At 55.0% G+C, this 8,599-nt stretch overlaps 1 long non-coding RNA gene across 1 annotated transcript; it reads left to right on the top strand.

Moving 5' to 3' along the window:
- The first annotated feature begins 431 nt into the window (after positions 1 to 431).
- Positions 432 to 3,856, top strand: LOC120891321 (uncharacterized). The gene is made up of 2 exons (XR_005735698.2): positions 432 to 1,043; positions 1,423 to 3,856. It is a non-coding gene; the product is annotated as an uncharacterized LOC120891321 (long non-coding RNA).
- Positions 3,857 to 8,599: the final 4,743 nt, after the last annotated feature.

Below are 8,599 nucleotides of genomic sequence, written 5' to 3'. Positions count from 1 at the left end.
GCCTTCTGCCCACTTCAGGACGCTCTCCCTGGAGGCCCGCTGGCCCTACTGAGCACCCCCATGGTGCTCAGCCCGAGAGAAGCAGCCTGCTGACCACATTAGCTGCCTGGACGCAGGGCCCAGCGAGACTTCTGCTCCTCCCCTGGCCGTTCCTCCTCCCCCCTCGGCCAGTGCTGTCCAGCCACCTCCAGCGCCAGCTGCCATCGCAGGGCAGATCCACATGTCACCCCAGATGGGGGCTCTCCTCCCCTTCACTGGGGCTGGGTGGTCCCAGGAGGGCCTCTGCCCGTTCCCGAGGTGGCCAGGTCGCAGTGTCCCCAGCACGGAGATGAGGCTGGCAGCTTTGGGGACCCTGCCTTCTTTGATTTTCTACCAACCTTCAAGATGTTGGCCCCAGGAATGAGCCTTGCAGACCTCCAGGGACACGGAGGTCACTTTCCAGGGGCTCAGCTGCCACTGGGACATGCACTGCTTGTTGGGGCTGGCTCTGCAGAAGGGTCCCACCCATGACCCAGGGAGAAGGGGCAGAAGGCAGGCCCGTCCCTGGGCCACCAGGGCTCCTCCGATGATGACTCTGGGCGTCCATGAGGGTCTTCAGGTCCTTCCTTGGGCAGCTCAGCAGTCTAGGATGCTCTGCCTCCCGCTGCTCCTCCCTTGGGGCCAAGGTCAAGAGCCTCTGTCTCTCCCGGCTCCCCTCCCCTTTTCTTCTCCCGCGGCATTTCCCACCTGGCCTCTCGTCCCTGAGACCTGGACTCACACAAGCACCAGCACCGTGTCCCACGACTGTTGGGGTGTTCAGAAATTGGTTCACAGCAGCTGGGTTGGAAGCCACAAAACCCTGGGGCGTCATGTGGACCTTTCCGAGTTCCTACCTGTCATTTCTTCCTCCCCTCCAGATTGCTGCAGGGGAGGGCCACCTTGGAGGGGCATGTCAAAGCCGCCCCAGGCCACCCAGAGGAAGCTTGGTCACGGGACCTGTGCGCTGGTGATGTCCCCTGGCCGACTCCACCTCCCTGATCTCAGTTCCTCAGCTGAGAGCTGAGGTATGGACCCCTCCCTGCTCTCGGGGTGGCTAAGAGCAGGGGTGCGTGGGCTTTGCACTTTGGCTGGCCATCAGGCAGCTCTCGGGACAAGGGGACAACTAGGGGTGTGGTCGACTCACATCCCTGTTAACGGGCTCTTCTGTTTCTAACGAGCCGGGCCCAAAAGCCAAAACTTCCCAGGATGCTTCCACCCCCCAGCCGTGTCGGAGGGTCGAGAAGCCCGAGGTGCAGCTGAGCCTGAGCCTCAGTCTGTTCATCTGTAAAGTGGGGGGGTTTCTCTATCGCACACACCACCCAGGGTTGTTGGGGGTCCAAGGGGTCAGTAAGGAGCAGCGGCTTCTGTGCTGTCATTGCTGCTGTGATCCGTCATTTCTCTCAGAATGTCACGAAGCTCTGATTCCTGGACAGCGCCGACCCTAGGGACTGAGAATTCGGGAGCGATCATCCGTCTCGGCTGAGCGAGGGCAGGCGGACCCCCACTTGTCTGAGTGTCTGTGAGTCCCCCGTCTCCTTTCCTTTGGAGAATACAGAGTACTGAATACCGAACCACCCCCTCATGGATCTGGCTGACCGAGGCCAGCAGACCTTGAGTGGTTCGAGGTGAGTGTCCCTCATGTCACGACTGGGGCTCCTCCTCCCACGATCTTGGGGTGGTTTTGTCCTTGTTTTGAACCCCGGTAGCTGTCGGCACTCCCGGCTCTGTTTCCTGATCTGCATCGACGGGAAAGAGCACAAGGCTCTGGTCTCTGTTGGCCTCTGAGATCTCCAAGCTCCTGTGAGGACTGATGCGTGGGCACGGCCAGGTTCAGAGACTGCCCAGGCCAAGAGCACTCCAGGGCCACCTGAGGCCCAGGACTGAGGACCTGAGTGACAGGGATCAGCTGCTGGAAGCTGGTCTGTGCCGGACCTGGGGCGGGCTGTTCCCTGGGGACCCTTTCACAGGGTTCTGGGTGCCAGCCTCTGAGGCGGGTCACATGGCCCCAGCCCACTCTCTGCCCAGGTGAGAAGACTGGGCTTCGGGAGGCACAGGTGTCGGCCCAGTCCACCCGGCTTCGGCGGCTGGCCTGGGACCTCAGGTGGGTACGGTGCCACCCCTGATCCTGGTGATCAACGTGCCGAGTGCGTCTCACCCCAGATTCACTCAGCAAAGACTCGTTTTTGTCATTGTCCAAGTTCACCCAGCTGGGATGTGACCGGGCTTAGACCTCCCAAAGCCTGTGCCCTTCAGCACCCTCTGACCACACCCAGCTTCCGGCACATTCCCCTGCTGCCTCCTGGCACCCTGCGTGTTAAAGCTGGGGTCTTCAGGGAGCCCCGGGAGCTCAAGTGTGGAAAGGTGGGTGTCCCTCCCGCCCCCCACTCCCCAGCCTGCCACCAGGAGGTGGTGGAGAATGCAGGAGGCGGGGGCTCATTGGAGGAGGAAGGATATGTCTGAGGGGGTGCTGGGACCCTGCCCGGCCTCTCTCTCTCTCTCTCTCTCTGCTTCTGTACCCCATGTGCTGAGCTGTGTCCTTCCGCCCCGATGCCCTGCCTCACCATGAGCCCAGAAATGAGGACCCAGTGACCACGGCTGGCAGCCCGTGAGTCCGACAGACCTGTCCTTCTTGAAGTCGCTCGCTTGGGTTCGTCCTGGTGATGCAAAGCTGTCACTCGGTATCTCTGTGCCATCGCACTAGACAGAGCCGGGACATTGTATCGGACTTTCTGATGTGAAGATCTATCTGCCTTACTATGCTGTGTGCTTTTAAGGGGAGGGAGCACCTCTCTGTTTTGTTCAGGAAACACCCGCGGGCTGAACAAGTTGTGCCGAGTTTTCTCTTCCTGAATCACTGTGGGTTCTAGGAGTTGGGAAAAGTGGCCTTTCCCATCAGGAATCCCCTGAGACTAATCAATGTCAGTCAGACCAGCTTGGAATCGACCGCCCACCCATGTGAATCCTTTTGGAACCTCTCAACAGATGTCGCCTTCACCGAGTTGATTTTCACAAGGTCTTAAAATGGGATCCAGGCATCAGGTCAAAATATCAGATGGGTCAGGTCCCTTCACGGAATTAGGCGTCTCATGTGGTCACTCTTCTTGCTTCATTTGACTTTCTTCTTCTGTTTCCTTGATTACTTCTTTGGACCAAAGTTCTGCTCGTGTTTGGATGAGGCATGGGGCAGACTTAGTTCCCTATTTTCTACCCATTGCCCCTTTCTTCTTGAGAGGAGGGTCATGTTTTGTTCAGAGCAGCAGTAAGTCCAGACCCAGCTTGCAGATCCTGAAAGGTCTCAGTGCTGTTCTCCAGTTTTCCTTATGGCTGAGACAGTATGTGAACCAGGCCTGTCTAAAAGGTCTGTTCCCAGACATTCTGGGGGAACATTTATTCTTCTGGATAAAGATGTAACTGCAACACTCTCCCCTTGTTTCCTATCTTGAATTTGGATGTGATGGCTGGAGCTGCAGCTGCTGTTTTGTCAAAACCTCTGTCAAGATGTAGTTGATGTGTCGAATCAGAACCTTCACCTGCCTTCTGCAGGGTGATTTGTGTTATGTGAGAAAAGGGAATCCCTGTCAAATTAAGGCACTGCAGAGACCTTTCCTATACTTCAAGCTGAATGTGTTCCTAATGGATAAAAGGACATTTCCAAACCTCTTTCTCATATGCAATCTACAGTTCTGATCATTATTGGTATTTTACTGACCCAACCCTTAAAGACGTGAGGACCTTTTATTCTGTGCCAGGGGCAATATTGCTGTGCCCGTTTGAAAGATGGTAATGCAGAGGAGTGAAGAACAGAGATTCGACATTCAAACTTTCAGAGCAAACCCAAGAGCCCCGAGGCGCACACTGTGGCTTCCATTCCGAGACCACGCGCTGTCCCCGGTTGGCAGAGCGCACCGTCACATCCCGTAGGAGGATGAAAGCCTGTCTCGATGCTGCCAGAACCTCAGATGGTGGTTCCAGAGAGTCTGAGGGCTGAAACCCAGCACTTAAGACTTCCAGGCTGTTCTTCTGGCTTGGAAACTTATGCCGCAGCTTCGAGATTCTGGAATCCGTCGTCGCACAGAGACGTCCAGCTGTCTGCAGGAGCTGCTGTGTCTCCAGGAGGTGGCCACGCTCCGAGCCCCTCATGGGTCCTGAGTCCTGCTGGGGCAGGGACATCTGACCGGTGGAGAGCATCCTGAAGGGCAAGGTGGAGGAGGAAGGCCGACCAGGAGACGTCCAGACACTTGATTCCCCAAGGAAACCACCAGGTCACCCGTTCCAAACGCCGGGCACAGCAGAGCTTTTTCTGACAAAGTGGCTGCAGCGTCTGTCCCTCCTCCCAAGTCCAGCCTCTGACGCAGGCACAGCATCGTTTCACTTAGTCAAAGCCATTTTAACTCAATTTGGTTGGCTAAAAATATCTTGGTCCAAAACCTAATCCCAACATCAGAAGACACTTTATTTTCAGATTTGTGATTTCCTTTTTTTTTTTTTCCTTCAAAGACTTTACTTGTGTCATAGTTCAATGAAGATGGGTCATTCCCTTTCTATTTTTTTTTTACTATTTCTATAAGTTCCCTGTCCCTTAGAGTCGATTAAAAAATTCTAAAAAAAGGTAATACTTCTATAGTCTTGGCCATATGCTAGGCACACGTATTAACTCACTTAAGTCTCACAACACGTTTGGGGTAAGTACTATTATTTAGCCCCATTTTACAGAGCAGGAAACTGAGCACAGAGAGGGTAACCAACATACCTGAGGGCATTCAGCAAGCCAGTGGCAAGGCAAGCAGTCTGACGGCAGCTGATGAGAATCATATAGTATTGATAGCCAGCATTTCTGAGTACTTAGCTCACATCAGACTGTCCAGGGAGGCTTCTGCATGCAGCACCTTCTTTAATCACCCCCATAACCTGTGGGGTGCTAATGATCATCGTCACCATTTCACAGATGAGGGACTTGAGGCTCGGCCACCTCCTTGAGCGGGTCCCTGATTTAATAAAACGCAGACACTTTCCAGCGGGAACGCCCTCTGCCCTGTGCCCTCCACACGCCCTGCTTTGCTAGGCACCACTGCCCGCTGCCCTCCCTGCAGACCCCTCCAGGGTCTGAATCAGATGCTCCCAGCTTGGTTCCTTCATCACCCCAAACTACAACAGCCACCTTCCTTATCCGTCTCCCCCACCAGCTCAGGAGCTCACTAGACGGCATATATTTTTAGTGACACAAGTGTTAGAAACACCAAGAATCATAAAACAAGAAAAAAATAAAAATAAAAAAACCCACCCTGCATCCCTGGAGACATCTGGGTGTCCCTGGTTTATATTTTCAGACACAGATGTGTCACAGAGAGATAAAACACAGACGGACGGACCTCAGGGTCTAAGCGTGCGATTCCGTGGTGTTCAGTTCCCAGAACGGAGCCCACGCCGTCTCCAGAACTTCTCCATCACAGCCCACGGGGATCTGGGTCCACTCCCTAAAGAAGGGTCAAAGGAGACCAGCGGCAGGAAAATGAGTGGGGCTGGAGGGCGCTGTGTTAAGGGACACGCGACCGACTCAGAAGGCCTGGGCCGCGTTTTCTCTCATTAGTAGAAGCAAAGGGAGGGAAAGGGAAGGGAGAGGTGGGGATGGATCCCCTGAACATCAAAGGGAGATCCTTAGAGGAAAGGGGCAGGGCAGGGAGGGGAGGAGAGTATATTGCTGGACCCTGCGCACGTGCGACTATGTAAGGATGGTCCCCACCGCCCCGGGCAACTCCGATGCACCGATAAAAATAAGGGAAAAAAGGAAGAAAGAAAGGAAGGAAGGAAGGAAGGAAGGAAGGAAGGAAGGAAGGAAGGAAGGAAGGAAGGAAGGAAGGAAGGAAGGAACTCTGTGTGCATTGACCTGCACCCCAGCCCTCGGTCACCACTGCTGTATTTTCGGACCCTGGACTGGTCCATTCTAGGTACTTCCTATAAATGGAGCCATAAAATATCCGTCCCTCTGTGTCTGTCGTCTTTTGTTAACCACGAGGTTGTCAAGGGTCACCTGTGTCTGGGATTCTGTTCCCGACCGAGGCGGAAGGATGCAGGGTTTGGGGACCTCACTCTGTCAACCTGCTGGTCAGCCTTGGGCGCCGGGGTTGCCTTGCCCTTTGGCTGTTGGGAACAGGCCGGGAGGACGTCTGTGCTGGGGTTGCTGCTTTCGGTCCCTTTGGGTAAGTTCCCAGGGGTGGATCCACACCTGGGTGGGGTGACATCGATGGATTCTCGAGGTGACATTGGGCTTGGCTTTTTGAAGTCCCTCCCTGGCTTCCAGCTGGGGCTGTGCCCTCTGGGGTTCTCACCAGCCACGCAGAGGGTCCCAGTTTCTCCACATCCTCACCGATGCTGGTCATTTATCCTGGGAGCTCCGGGGATTCTCCAGGGGTCTCCACGTGCGGTTCCCTGTGGCCGGTGCTGCTGAGCGTCCTCGAGCTGCTTCTGCTCTTGTGACCGGAGATCCCCGCAAGAAACCAGAGAGATGTCCATCCACGCCCTCTGCACCCTGATTTATAAAGATAATTAAACAAACAAACAAACCCAAAGTGTACTTTACATAGCAACTTCAGCCGTTTTAGCAAACAATTGGATGGTCAAGGAGGACAGTCTGGGAGACCATGTGGATTCACTTCCATGGCTGCTGTAACCATGACCTTGAACTCCACCTTCACGCAGCCCTGTCCCTGTGGGTACAGATCACTTCCACAAGGACGTTCCCCCTGCATTTAGCCCCATCCCTGACAGTCCCACCACTGCTCTCCCAGCCTGAAATTGCTCCTGGGTCCGTGTTTCTTACACCTGTGGAGACCCTATGTCCTAACAAAGTCATAATCATGGATACCAGAGGGAGGACTGGGACACGTCAATTTGGGGGATACACTTGGACCTACTGCCTAGCTCCATAACCAACATACGGAACAGTCCTTACCATGAGCACCCCAATTCCACCATATTTTTTTCTTTCAATGAAAACAAAAATCAAAATGGAGCCTCCCTGTAGAACCCTCCTTGTGCTCGCCGTGAGAGATCATGTGCACCTTTTGCGTGTCCATAAATTTAGATCCAAGTGTCCATCATCATTTAAAATGAGTGCACAGCAGCGATGGTCAGTTTTGTGAAGGACCAGCACCGATTGATTGAGTTCTGCTGGACTCCTCTGGGCCCGGCCCACTGCTCAGCAGGGAGGAGGGGCCTGATACCCGCTTGAGGAGTGAGTGGGCAGAGGCCGGAGCCTCGGAGGCCTGGGGAGGTACTGCCAGGCTGGGCTCTCGGCCTCTCTGGGGCCATGGGCACAGTGTCCAGCTCCTCGTCTTCCAGGCCGGGTTCTCTTGTCACCTTCCCTGAAAACCTGCAGTGACTTTGAAGTCAGCTGCCCGGAGGGTCTGAGATATGTGGTCCCCCCGTTGGGGGCTCTCCCTAGTGGGGCGGAGGGACTAGGCCAACCCTCTCCAGGTTTTATAAGCTGATAGAACAGGGCTGTCAAATGCTTTTTATGGGAGAAGAAACAGGAAGATGGTTTGTTTTGCAGACAGCGGGTTATTGGGTAATCACATTTTTATAGAGCTGTTGTGGGACAGATCACGGTCCTGCTGTCCCCTTTGATGCTAAAAGGCAGACGGCCCCATAAAGATCAGAACAAGGGAAGGTGAAAGGGGTCAGGGGCAGAGCTGCCCCATGGGGTCAGCTTCTGCCTGGAAGTCCCCCCCCCACCACCAGGTGGCCCTTGCGGGAAGTGCCCTCCTCTTGCCATGTGTGTGGCGAGGGTCACGTTCATGCCCACCTCTCCCACCTCTTTTTTTGACTACAGGCAGAGAGAAGGAGACAGCGGAAAGATATTCACACAACAGGCCAACCGAGGGCGCCAACAGAATTAGTTCCCTCACTCGCTCACCCACCCCTTGAGCCATGCACAGAGATGGGTGGATGCTTGCTGGAGAGTCTGAGCCACATCACCTCTTTTCCCAGAGGGCCCCTGTATTTGTTCATTCAGTGCATATGAGTTGAGGGCCTACTACGCGCCCTGCACTCTGGCTGTAATGTTCAAGACAGCAGAAGCAACGGAGAAGGCCATCCGTAGAGAACTGCACCCATCTCAAATACAAAACAGGGCATAGGGACAATCTGGGGTGGGATGGGCCCCCAGGAGCCCCCATGAGGCACGTCAGCTGATGGGACAGTGGCAGGTGAGCCAGTCCTTGATAGACAGAAGGAGTTGCCCGGGCTGGGGTGGTGGAGCCTCTGATGGGGAGAGAACATTCTAGATCAAGGGCGAAACTCCACCCAGGCCCCTTGGAGAGCATGAAGCTTCTAAGAAGCTGTCCAGGCTACTGTGGCTCATGGGGAAGCCCGGCCTGCACGCTCTGCCTGGGGCCGAGACCAGGAACCCTGGGTTCAGTCCTTGTCTCTGGTTCCAAGATGACCTCCCTCTGCAGAGGCCGAAGGGGCTGCTGGGCCGTCATGTCCTCCCCAGCCAGAAATTCAAACCCAAGTCCTGTGGGGCACCAGTTTGGAGAAGCCTCTCAATCTTCCTCTTTCTTGGGGCTCTGGAAGTTTCTAGAAG

Source organism: Ictidomys tridecemlineatus, chromosome 2 (assembly GCF_052094955.1).
Source record: "Ictidomys tridecemlineatus isolate mIctTri1 chromosome 2, mIctTri1.hap1, whole genome shotgun sequence".
NCBI lineage: Eukaryota > Metazoa > Chordata > Mammalia > Rodentia > Sciuridae > Ictidomys > Ictidomys tridecemlineatus.
Note: the sequence above shows the minus strand (reverse complement) of the source record. Positions and strands in the feature narration are given on the sequence as shown.